This window comes from Chionomys nivalis, chromosome 10, assembly GCF_950005125.1.
Source record: "Chionomys nivalis chromosome 10, mChiNiv1.1, whole genome shotgun sequence".
In the NCBI taxonomy this organism is placed as follows: domain Eukaryota; kingdom Metazoa; phylum Chordata; class Mammalia; order Rodentia; family Cricetidae; genus Chionomys; species Chionomys nivalis.
In genome coordinates, this window is record NC_080095.1 from 12,868,200 (window position 1) to 12,878,481 (window position 10,282).

The window sequence follows — 10,282 nt, forward strand, 5'->3', positions numbered from 1 at the left end:
TCCTAATAGTGTGTGACTAGAGCACATAGATTCCTATGCTGTTCTTTCCTTAATTCTGTCTGACCATCAGTTTGGTGTCAATTGTAAAATAAACAAATTCGTGCAAATAACTATTTTATAAATTATGTACAGATTTTTATGTAAATAGGTCTTATATAAATAACTAAAGAATCTGAGCAGTTCCCTATTGGTCCAGAAGATGGTCCCAGAATAAGTGGCTGAGCCTGGTTCAGTCAGACCAGACATAAAAATACATTTCATCAGTGCCTGGTAGCTCCAAGTATATTATGTTCTTTTCCAACTTTAAATCATTTTATAACAATTCTTACTGTAAACTTGTTTGAGTGAGTCATAGATTTTGTAAATTTTTTTCTTACTAGGTAAAAAATAAAATTATTGATATCTCTAAAGTATTGTAATTGATAAGAAGAAATCCAGAAATTAAAAAGTTGATTGATTAATATTATAATTATGAATCTAATAGTAGTATAATTAGAAATATAATAAATTATTGCTTACATCTTAAAAATGTTAAATATAAGAAAATGGTGCTATAATTTAATAATGTAACAAAACTTTTTACAGTTGTTATTTATGAATGAACCTTACAAGTGTATGATGAGTATGCATATAAGGGAAATGATCATAATGCATTTATTTCTTTTCTGCCTGTATTTTTAGAAATGGTCCAATACTATTGCACGGTTCTGGAATCTTTATTTACTGTGTCCAACATCATGTTCTCACATATGTGTCCACTGTTGGGTGATTACACAGTTATTATTTGGGCGGATATCTCAGAATATCAACTCACTACATATATGAAGAACATAATATCATATTAACTGTGGTCAATATCCATACAGTTTTTTTAAAAAACAGAAAACAGGAACTAAGAAATATCCAGGTGTGGTGTCCCTGAGACCACTTATGTGTATGAAAATCAATCCCTTGAATCTCTTCTTAGACAAAACAATTAAATAATATGTACTAAAGGTTTGTGAGTTGCATCCTCACAAGTTGGATTTTCTAGGTGAGTGATAAAAAAATTAATTGCAATGACAGCAGAAAGGATTTTAAGTAGTTCCTTAATCCTGATTCCACATCAGGAAGAGGCTGAAGTGAATCTAATGAGTAAATTCCATTTAAACACTCTGCTGGGATTTACAGGGATATGCACTGAGGATGTGATATCCCCTGTTATCTGCACAGCATGAATGTAGAGTCACTTAATGTTTTGCATCTAAGGTCTGCACAGGATCATACAATTTCCTATTTATATGCAAGTGGGAATTCAGTGTCAGAAAAATGTTACTCATTTTTTTTTTTAATCTCCAGGTCCTCTAAGAAACTCAAGGGCAATTCTAAGAAACCTGAGGAAAAAGTGTAAACCATGTCCTGTGCTTCCTTTTATCTTCTCAGGAATCTTCCACAATGCAAAGCAGCCCTCATGCTCAGACTAAAATTCCAAGCTTAGAAGAGAAGCCCCATCTCCTTCTCACTAAGGCCTACAGTAGGGCATGTGTGTCCTGGTGCTGCTCTTCTGCCTGGTGACATTTCCAAGCTCTACGTGTTTCAGGGTTTCAGAAAAGAGACCCAGGCATGTCATCTGTGGGATGCATGTATCATGATGACTGTGCCTGTTCCCAGGTTCCCTGTCTCAGGCACAGCTGAAGGAGTAAGGAACTGGTGTATTACAGCCCTCACAGACCCTGTCCCTCACCTAAACTATCTATCTGTAGATTCTCATTATACAATCATGATGTAAGCTGTGTCTGTCAGCCTCCAGGAAAGTGTCTGAAGTGGATGTGAGGAATCTGGAGTGGTGGAAGCACAAATTATATTTCTGATCTCAAATCCCAAGTCAACATCAGCAGGGACACCTCCTGTTGCAAGAATTCTAATTGTACTTAATGATAAAAATCCTGAGTCAGCTACCAGGGGCAAAAACTGAAGGATTAGAAAAGCAGAGTATTCAGCCACTAGAGAGTTCTCACCTCTACCAATGCTCAAACCAAATGGAGAAGATCCTGTCTCTACAAAGCCTCTGACTGAATGCTGTCTCTCCAAAACCTCAGACTGCCTCTCAGACTGAAACCTCAGACTGGATCTGAGCTCTTGTCTCCTTTTGTCTTATATTCCTCTCTCTGCCCAGCCAGGTCAAGCCAGTCTCTGCCACCCTAGAGCTGGGATTAAAGGCATCTGATTCCAGGTGCTGGGATCACCTTTGTGTGAGCTCCATTTCTGTTTTACACAGAAATGTATCCCAGTGCAGCATTGCACTCACAGAGATCTGTCCACCTCTGTCTTCCTAGTGCTGGATTTACAGGTGTGCGCCACCATTGCCGGATGTCTATGGCTATCCAGTGACTTAGTTCTGCACTCTGGTCTTCAGGAAGCTTTATTTGTTAGATCACAAATAAAATATCACTACACCTCCAAGAGGTATGTTTTCATAAAACTGAACAATCTGCCAACTTCTAACACAGCCAAGTATTACTGTGCCAGAGACACAGTGAGAGAACTCCAGTGTGAGCTTGGACAGAAGCCTCTCTACTCAGACCAGCAGGGGATGCTGAGGACCAACGGGAACTCTGAATACCAGAGGTGGTGACTTCAGAAACTAGGAAGTACAGGAATATGCTTCATTTATACCTGTTTGATACCATAACCTTTGATTTTTCTTCTTTTACACAAAGAAATACTCTAGAGTACACTTGTCATAGCCTATTAATCTTGCTTTTTAATTACACACTAATCATCTGTGTTACAATCCTTTAGGATGGCTAATTGATTCTTGTTAGACAAAACAGTACATTAATTATATATATATATTCCATATATCCATTTTATTATATATACATATATTTATAAATATATATATATACATGTATAGACACATTATATATATATATATGTATGTATATAAATCAGGAGTATGAAATTGCAGAACTTGTTGATTGCCAATTTTGTAATACAGTTTAGAATTTTGAATAATCTTTCATTCATCCTCTTTATTTTTAAACTTGTTATAGAGAAACCACAACTGCCCTCAATTGATGTTAATTTCCAAAGTTACTTTAGAAAATGAACCATCACAGTTTTTTTTTTTTTACTTTTAAACTAATAGGACCTTATGAAAGTGTACAGTTGTTATAACTGTTGTGAAATTCTATTTTTGAACATTAGCATTTTGGTAAAAATTAGCTTGCACTTCGAAATCCAAGCAAATGATTCCTCTATAAGCATATTGTGCAACTCAGACCATAAATTTCTCAGCCACAAATATGCACATCCCAACAAACATCACCTCCTGTTCCTGGTTCATCTCTCTTTAGACCTTTTCATAGACAACTGAGTTCTATGGTTTTCACAGTTTGTGCTTTGGTTGGTGCTTTTGTTGTTCCCAAAATAACTCTGCACTCTTTGTTCTTGGTGACATGAAGAGCAGGTGTCTCATGTTTGAGCTTGACAAGTATCTTCAGAGAAGCCATGTTGGCTGTGGGCTCTATGTTACTGGATCACAGACGTGGAGCAGATTTAAAAAGGAAAAGAGAATTTTTTCACCTGAGGCTGAGGCTTTTCCTGAAATTAAAGCAGTGACACCAATAGTGTGTGTGATGAAACTTTCTCCAAAGACCACATTGACTACATTCTTAGAATCTGGACAGCAGAATACATAACCGTGAATTGAATAACTCCACACTATATTGAACTCAAAGGTTCCATTGTCATATTTTCTAGGGTCAGTGTGAGGATCAGCTTACATGGTTGCTCCTGAAATGGATGAATAGGGTAAAAGTTTAATCAGTTTGTTGGACCTAAAATATATCAGACCAATATATCTATTCTAATCCCAGGTTTTTACTTTTGACCTAGATTATCCAGAACTTTTTATGGAGAGCCTACCTATATGAATTAAAAGACTTCACATATTCACATTAAGGTAAATAAATTATTAAACAAGGCCAGGCGGTGGTGGCGCATGCCTTTAATCCCAGCACTCAGGAGGCAGAGGCAGGTGGATCTCTGTGAGTTCGAGACCAGCCTGGTCTACAAGAGCTAGTTCCAGGACAGGCTCCAAAACCACAGAGAAACCCTGTCTCGAAAAACCAAAAGAAAGAAAAAAAAATATTAAACAAATAGGCACAGGCAAAATATTTCCTCTGGAGTAGAAAAGAAGTAACAATTGTTTATAGAAATGCCCTTGAATTTCACTTCTCTTCAATATGTCCTCTGATTCATTATGAATAATTTTAAAGGGGATACCTACATTATACATACGTATAATCTAATACCAGAATAACTGTTCCTACAATGAGCCATAAAAAGGTGGGGAAAGAATGATATGTTTTCCCTCTAATTCTGCCTGATGATGGGATATTGTCATCTTAGAGCAAAGTAACAGCTAACCAAATGTGAAAAGATATTTTACAAATCATGTATAGGATTATCTGCAAATAGATTTTTTATACATAATTGAAGGACCCCACCAGTTCTTAGCTGGATGGGAAGATGGTCCCAGATAAAGTTGCCTACCAAGTTATTTGATATTTACCAATATTCTTTAATCATTTGATTTCTGAATTTTTGTTTTAAGTCTCAGCTATACAGTTTTTAGTAATATTCTTTATTCCTTCTGTTTATGATCACTACGTGTGATATTTTCTACCCAGCTGCTCCCACATATTCCAAACATTGGTCCCTACCAACCTTATACTTACTTAAGCATAGTTAGTGATGCTCATATCTACATGTATGTGAACCCAAGCACTACAAAATAGGAAACATACCAGTGACCATACCCTCAAAAAAAGTGACTATATCCCTTGTCCAGAAAAATATATTTCCAACTGCTCCTCAGTAAGAAGTAGGACCAAGGAATTTCAGGCCTATCTCTACCAGCGTTTTGACTGACTTGGCCCTATTTGGGTTATACAGACAATAACAACCATTATGAGTCCATGATTGTGATATCCATGTCATGTCTAGAAGACAGCTTTTCACAGCACCCTTCCCTGTGCTCCACACCTTACAATCTTCCCACATCCCCTTCATCAATGTTCTTTGAGCCTTGTAGAAATTTGAATGAGGTTAGAAATCATATCACACAACATATTGAAGATTTGGGAAGGAAAGTTTCTGCCTTATAGAGAATTCAGATTGTGTGTTTGAGACTCTGTGTGTTTGGTGTTCTGGCTTCTGCTGTGTAGACTTGGAACTAAATGGAAATTAAGACAGGAAAAGCCATCTTAAGTGAAGGACAAGAGGGAAAAACACAGGGTAACACAATGGTTTTCAAAGAAAAAGTTGGGTGTAGTGAGAAAAAGAAACGGAGTGCGTAGAAAGCAAAACACTAGAGTTTGGGAAAATAAAAACAAAGCTTTCTGAAAATACAAAATTGATGCAGAAGTTTTGTGATTCATTATATACAATTATTAAATGTCCCCATTATGATGGAAATATAAATATGCAGAAATAAAAGTGACCTAAAATAACACAAAGCCAGCCATGTGTTGCCTGGTATTGAGGTGGGAAAGGCAGAGTGGGGGATACAAAGTGATCATAGGGAGAACTTCAGGACGTGAACAACGCAGGGCTGTAAATACAAATATGTCTCCACTGAGAGGAAGACAGGCAGAACAAGGAATGTATCATTTGCCAAAGTTCATGGGGCATATGATAGCACCTCTCAGAACTGAGGTGAATTCAGAAAAGTTTCAAGTGTTCCTATCAGGATTCACCTCTGAAGAAGCCATGTCCAGCAGAGGCAGAGGGACAGATAGGGCTAATATCTGGAAACATAGTTACGCGTGGAGCTTTTCTGTTTCACATTGATCCAAAAGAGACATGATGGTGTGGAAACACAACATTTTCTATGCATATGGTGAAAAGAGATCTAAATAAAATGTGGAGAATACATAACAAGGATATTATATATACAGAGCTACATTAATGCTTCATATTCTATAACTGTCATCAATGCGTAGGATGTCTTATATCTGCTCTGAGTACTGCCTTCTTGCCAGGTCCAACTACAGAGTCTGCTATGTCAGGAAGATATGCAAATAAGCCTTCTTTTGCCCATAAAAACCAACCCTGTCCTGATCCTTCAGCTCTGGCAAAGGAGACCAGTCCTGGATTCCCAAGTCCTCCCAGTCAGTTGTCAACACTGAACATGAGCCACTCACCATGGACTTAGGGATCATACTGGTTTTCTGTGTCTTTATTTTAAAAGGTAATTCATAAAGATGAGATGCTGGGTGTTGTGTGGACATGAGAAAGAAAAAATTCTTCTGTGTCCGTTTTTTAACCAGAATTCTTTGTATTTACAGGTGTCCAGTGTGAAGTGCAGTTGTTGGAGTCTGATGGAGGCTTAGTGCTGCCTGGAAAGTCCCTGAAGCTCTCCTGTGCAGCCTCTAGATTTACCTTCAGTAGTTGTGCAATGGGCTGGGTCCGCCAGGCTCCCGGGAAGGGACTGGAGTGGGTCGCATCCATTGATAGTAGCACCTACTATGCAGACTCTGTGAAGGGCCATTCACAATCTCCAGAGACAATTCCAAGAACACTCTGTACCTGGAAATGAGCAGTCTGAGGTCTGAAGACACAGCCATGTATTACTGTGCAAGATACACAGTGAGTGAATGTTACCGTGAACTCAAAAAAAAAAAAATGCCTGTGGGGAACACAGGACCAGCAGGGGGCGCTGAGAGCACTTAGAAATCTAGGTCACAGAATAGCCTGCTCAGAGAACCATGGAGACTAGACTTATCTGTGTCTGCACTGTCTCTCTCTCCATATCACACTTAGGGATTTTCTCTTCAGATATTGTGTGTACTAATCCTTGAATGTCCAATTGTTTATTTGAATTTCTGTTTCCTGTTGTGTTGTGTGTGTTTATTTATCATACTGTTTCTCCCTGTTACCCTCTGTCTACTTGTGTCTGTCAATCTCTCACTCTCACTCTTTCTCTCTCACTCCTCTCCGTGTGTGTGTGTGTGTGTGTGTGTGTGTGTGCTGACATAAGAAGCATTTCTCTAACAATCTACAACACTTATTTTGAGACAAATTCTATCCGTGGACCTGGACTGTCTGTTTTTCCAGATATTCTCAGTGATTGTTCAGTCTCCACATTCCCTATATGGTATACCTGGTTTGCTGCCACACCCATTTCTTTCTTTATTTTATTTTAGTTATGGATTCTGAGTTCTGTGTTTAGAACCAACTGAAGGGTTCTTGTGTGTCAAAAACTTGATTTTCATAGCCCCATTATAGTTGTTTTTTTAAATTTAGGATGTCCTTTACCTGAACAAAATGCAGATTATCATACTGCTATATGTGACCTGTCTTTTGAACTGAATCATTTCCTGAAAAAGCTGAAGAAGATTGAAACCATAGATGACACAGGCATCACAGAACCACATGTGAGTCTAGAGGACTTTATGCCATCTGTCTCTGTGAGCACTACACTACACACACAGAAGTAAATACCCCTAATTAAAACAGTGTATTTTTAAACAGTTCTCATCCAATTCTGTGATTTAGCCCAATGGTCTAGTTCTTGAATAGTTTATATAAGACCTGATTCAAATGGTAATTTGAGGTTTCAACAACAGTATTTATTATTCAATAGGAGAAGCCCCATCTCCTTCTCACTGGAGCCTCTGACAGAGTATGATTGTCCTGGTGCTGCTACTCTGCCTCATGACCTTTTCAACCTGGAAGTGTTTCAGGGTTTAAGGAGAGAGACCCAGGTATACCATGTATGAAATATATGACTGATGATGATGTTGCTTGTCCCCAGGTGACCTGTCTCAAGTCCAGGTTAAGAAGACAGGACCTGACCTGGTTCAACCATCACAGACCCAGACCCTGTCTCTCACCTGCACTATCTCTGTGTTCTCATTAAACAGCTGTCATATACACTGGGTCCATTAGACTCCAAGATAGGATCTGGAGTTAATGGAAATTATAGTAAATGAAAACACTGATTATAATTCTGTTCTCAAATCCTAAGTCACCATCAGCAGGGACACCTCCTAGTGCCAAGTTTCCTTAAAACTGAACAGTCTGAAAACAGAGGGCACAGCCATATATTACTCTACCAGAAACACAGTGATGGAACTCCTGTGTGAACCTGTACAAAACCTTCCTACAGAGACCTTGGGATGAACAAGTGGTACTAAGGGCCAACAGAGACTCCCCAGCACTAGCACAAATCATTTCAGACTGCTGAATCAAAGCAGTTGTACAAGCCCATGAAGGGATGGCTTCTCTGTTTCTTGGCTTGATATGTGCATCAAAGTCATGTTTCTCATTGTACTTGTCTAGAATTTAGTCTGTCCTAATCTTTAATACAAATGAACTTTTGAAGTCCTGTTTTCTACTGTAATATTTATTTTTCTATATAATTTGCAACCTCACCTGAACAAGATAGATAGTATCACTCAGGGCAGACCTGGCTGTGCTGTGTGCACCAGAATCAATCTTGAACAGACTCAGGGATCATTGGGAGTGGGGTCCCTAGATTCACAACAAAGCTTCAGCTAATTCTCCAGTTAGAGTAGAATTTATGATTTCTGCAAGAGCCAACAGATCATGTAGGAATATCCTGGTATTTAACCTTGATTTCCTCCACTCCCTACATATTCACATAAAACATGAACATCAATTTCATCATTGATCCTGGCTATGCTCTGGTACTCAGACCATGGAGGTAATACAGCTAGAGACAGCAGCTGAGCTCAGGAGCCTATAGGAAGTAGAAACACTAACACACTTCTTTAGGTGTCCCTGAGCCTCATGTCCATTCCTGAAAATGCTGTCCAATCAAAATGCAGTTTGTAAATCTTAGAATCTATTCTGATATTCTCAGATTGCTAGTGTGTAATCAATTTGTTTGTGACTAAAATAAACTACCCTACTTCTAACAAGGTATTTAAACATATTTTAAAAGTTTACAGGATTTTAATTTCATCATGTAGATACATTTCTTTCTCCATTGTTTTCCCACAGAGTTCTTACACAGATTCACTTGCAAATAAGTTTTGTACTCTCTGCAGTGATATCTGAGTAACAGAAGCAAGATATAACTGCTGCATCAAATAAGGTACCAAACCAAATAGCTAACATAGACATGAAATTAATAATGGGCTAATATAAATTATAAGAGTTAATAAGAAATCCGAGCTACATATCCAATCAGTTTATAGTTAATGTAGACCTCTGTGTGATTTCTTTGGGACTTAAAAACAGCAAGAACTGGGCAGGACAGAAAACCTCAGACAACAAGATGTCTAAGCTTGTGGCACATGTAGGATTCAGGGAAAGGCTTGTGCATTGTGAGCTATCCTCCATCACATTATTGGAACTTTTTGATTGATCTCACTGGAGAAGATCAAGTGGGTATTCAAAGCAAAGAGATAAGAATTGTCAACTAGAATATGATGAAAATAAGGATCTGTTGTTGGTCTTCTCACATTGCCATGAAGTTCTACAGCATAGCACTCCTCCTCATTCTCTGGGTCTTACATGTTCTCCACCCTCTCTACTGAGGTATTCTTTTGTCATAGAGGAGGGGACATAGATGCCCACTAGACTGGAGCACATTCTCTTATTCTAAGCAATTTGAAAATTTATGTGTTTCAGAATTAAGCATTACTCTACTACAAAAAAAAGCTTCTCCAATAAAGGCTGAGATCAGCACTATGTTTTTAAACATAAACATTTAGAATAAATTTGCTAATATGTCGAGTTAGCAAAACTACTGTAATATGTTCTTCTCTAAGAACTGTGACCTCCCCAAGCCTGAGGGTTTAGAATATCAGCCTTGGATGCATTCCTGTAAATTAGGTTATCTTTAGCTTGATTCCTCAAACTGTGTATAACAATATCTTAAGCAATATTACCTTTTATCTATTTCTGGTAGGAAACTACGGGCAATGTCAATAATGTGTTTTGTTTGAGGAGCCTTGGGCCTTTCCTTATGAGTAAACTCCCATTCCTGACACAGAGCAATAAAGTTAGCCAAGCTTGAGGAAATGGGATGACAGCCTTGATATATGGCACAAAAGTGATGCTTGAAACTTGGACTAGATCCCACCTCTCTTGAGTCACATGTTCATCTCAACATACACAGTAAAGAAACAGTTTATTACATAATTGAATTTTGTGAAGATGGAGTACATGATCATATAGTAGTTTGGTTGAGAGAGAGAGAGAGAGAGAGAGAGAGAGAGAGGACATCAATATGAGCCCCTAATACAATATTACATGTTCCATG

At 38.1% G+C, this 10,282-nt stretch overlaps 1 pseudogene; it reads left to right on the forward strand.

Moving 5' to 3' along the window:
* The first annotated feature begins 1,434 nt into the window (after positions 1-1,434).
* LOC130882902 (immunoglobulin heavy variable 3-21-like) lies at positions 1,435-9,654 on the forward strand (annotated as a pseudogene).
* Positions 9,655-10,282: the final 628 nt, after the last annotated feature.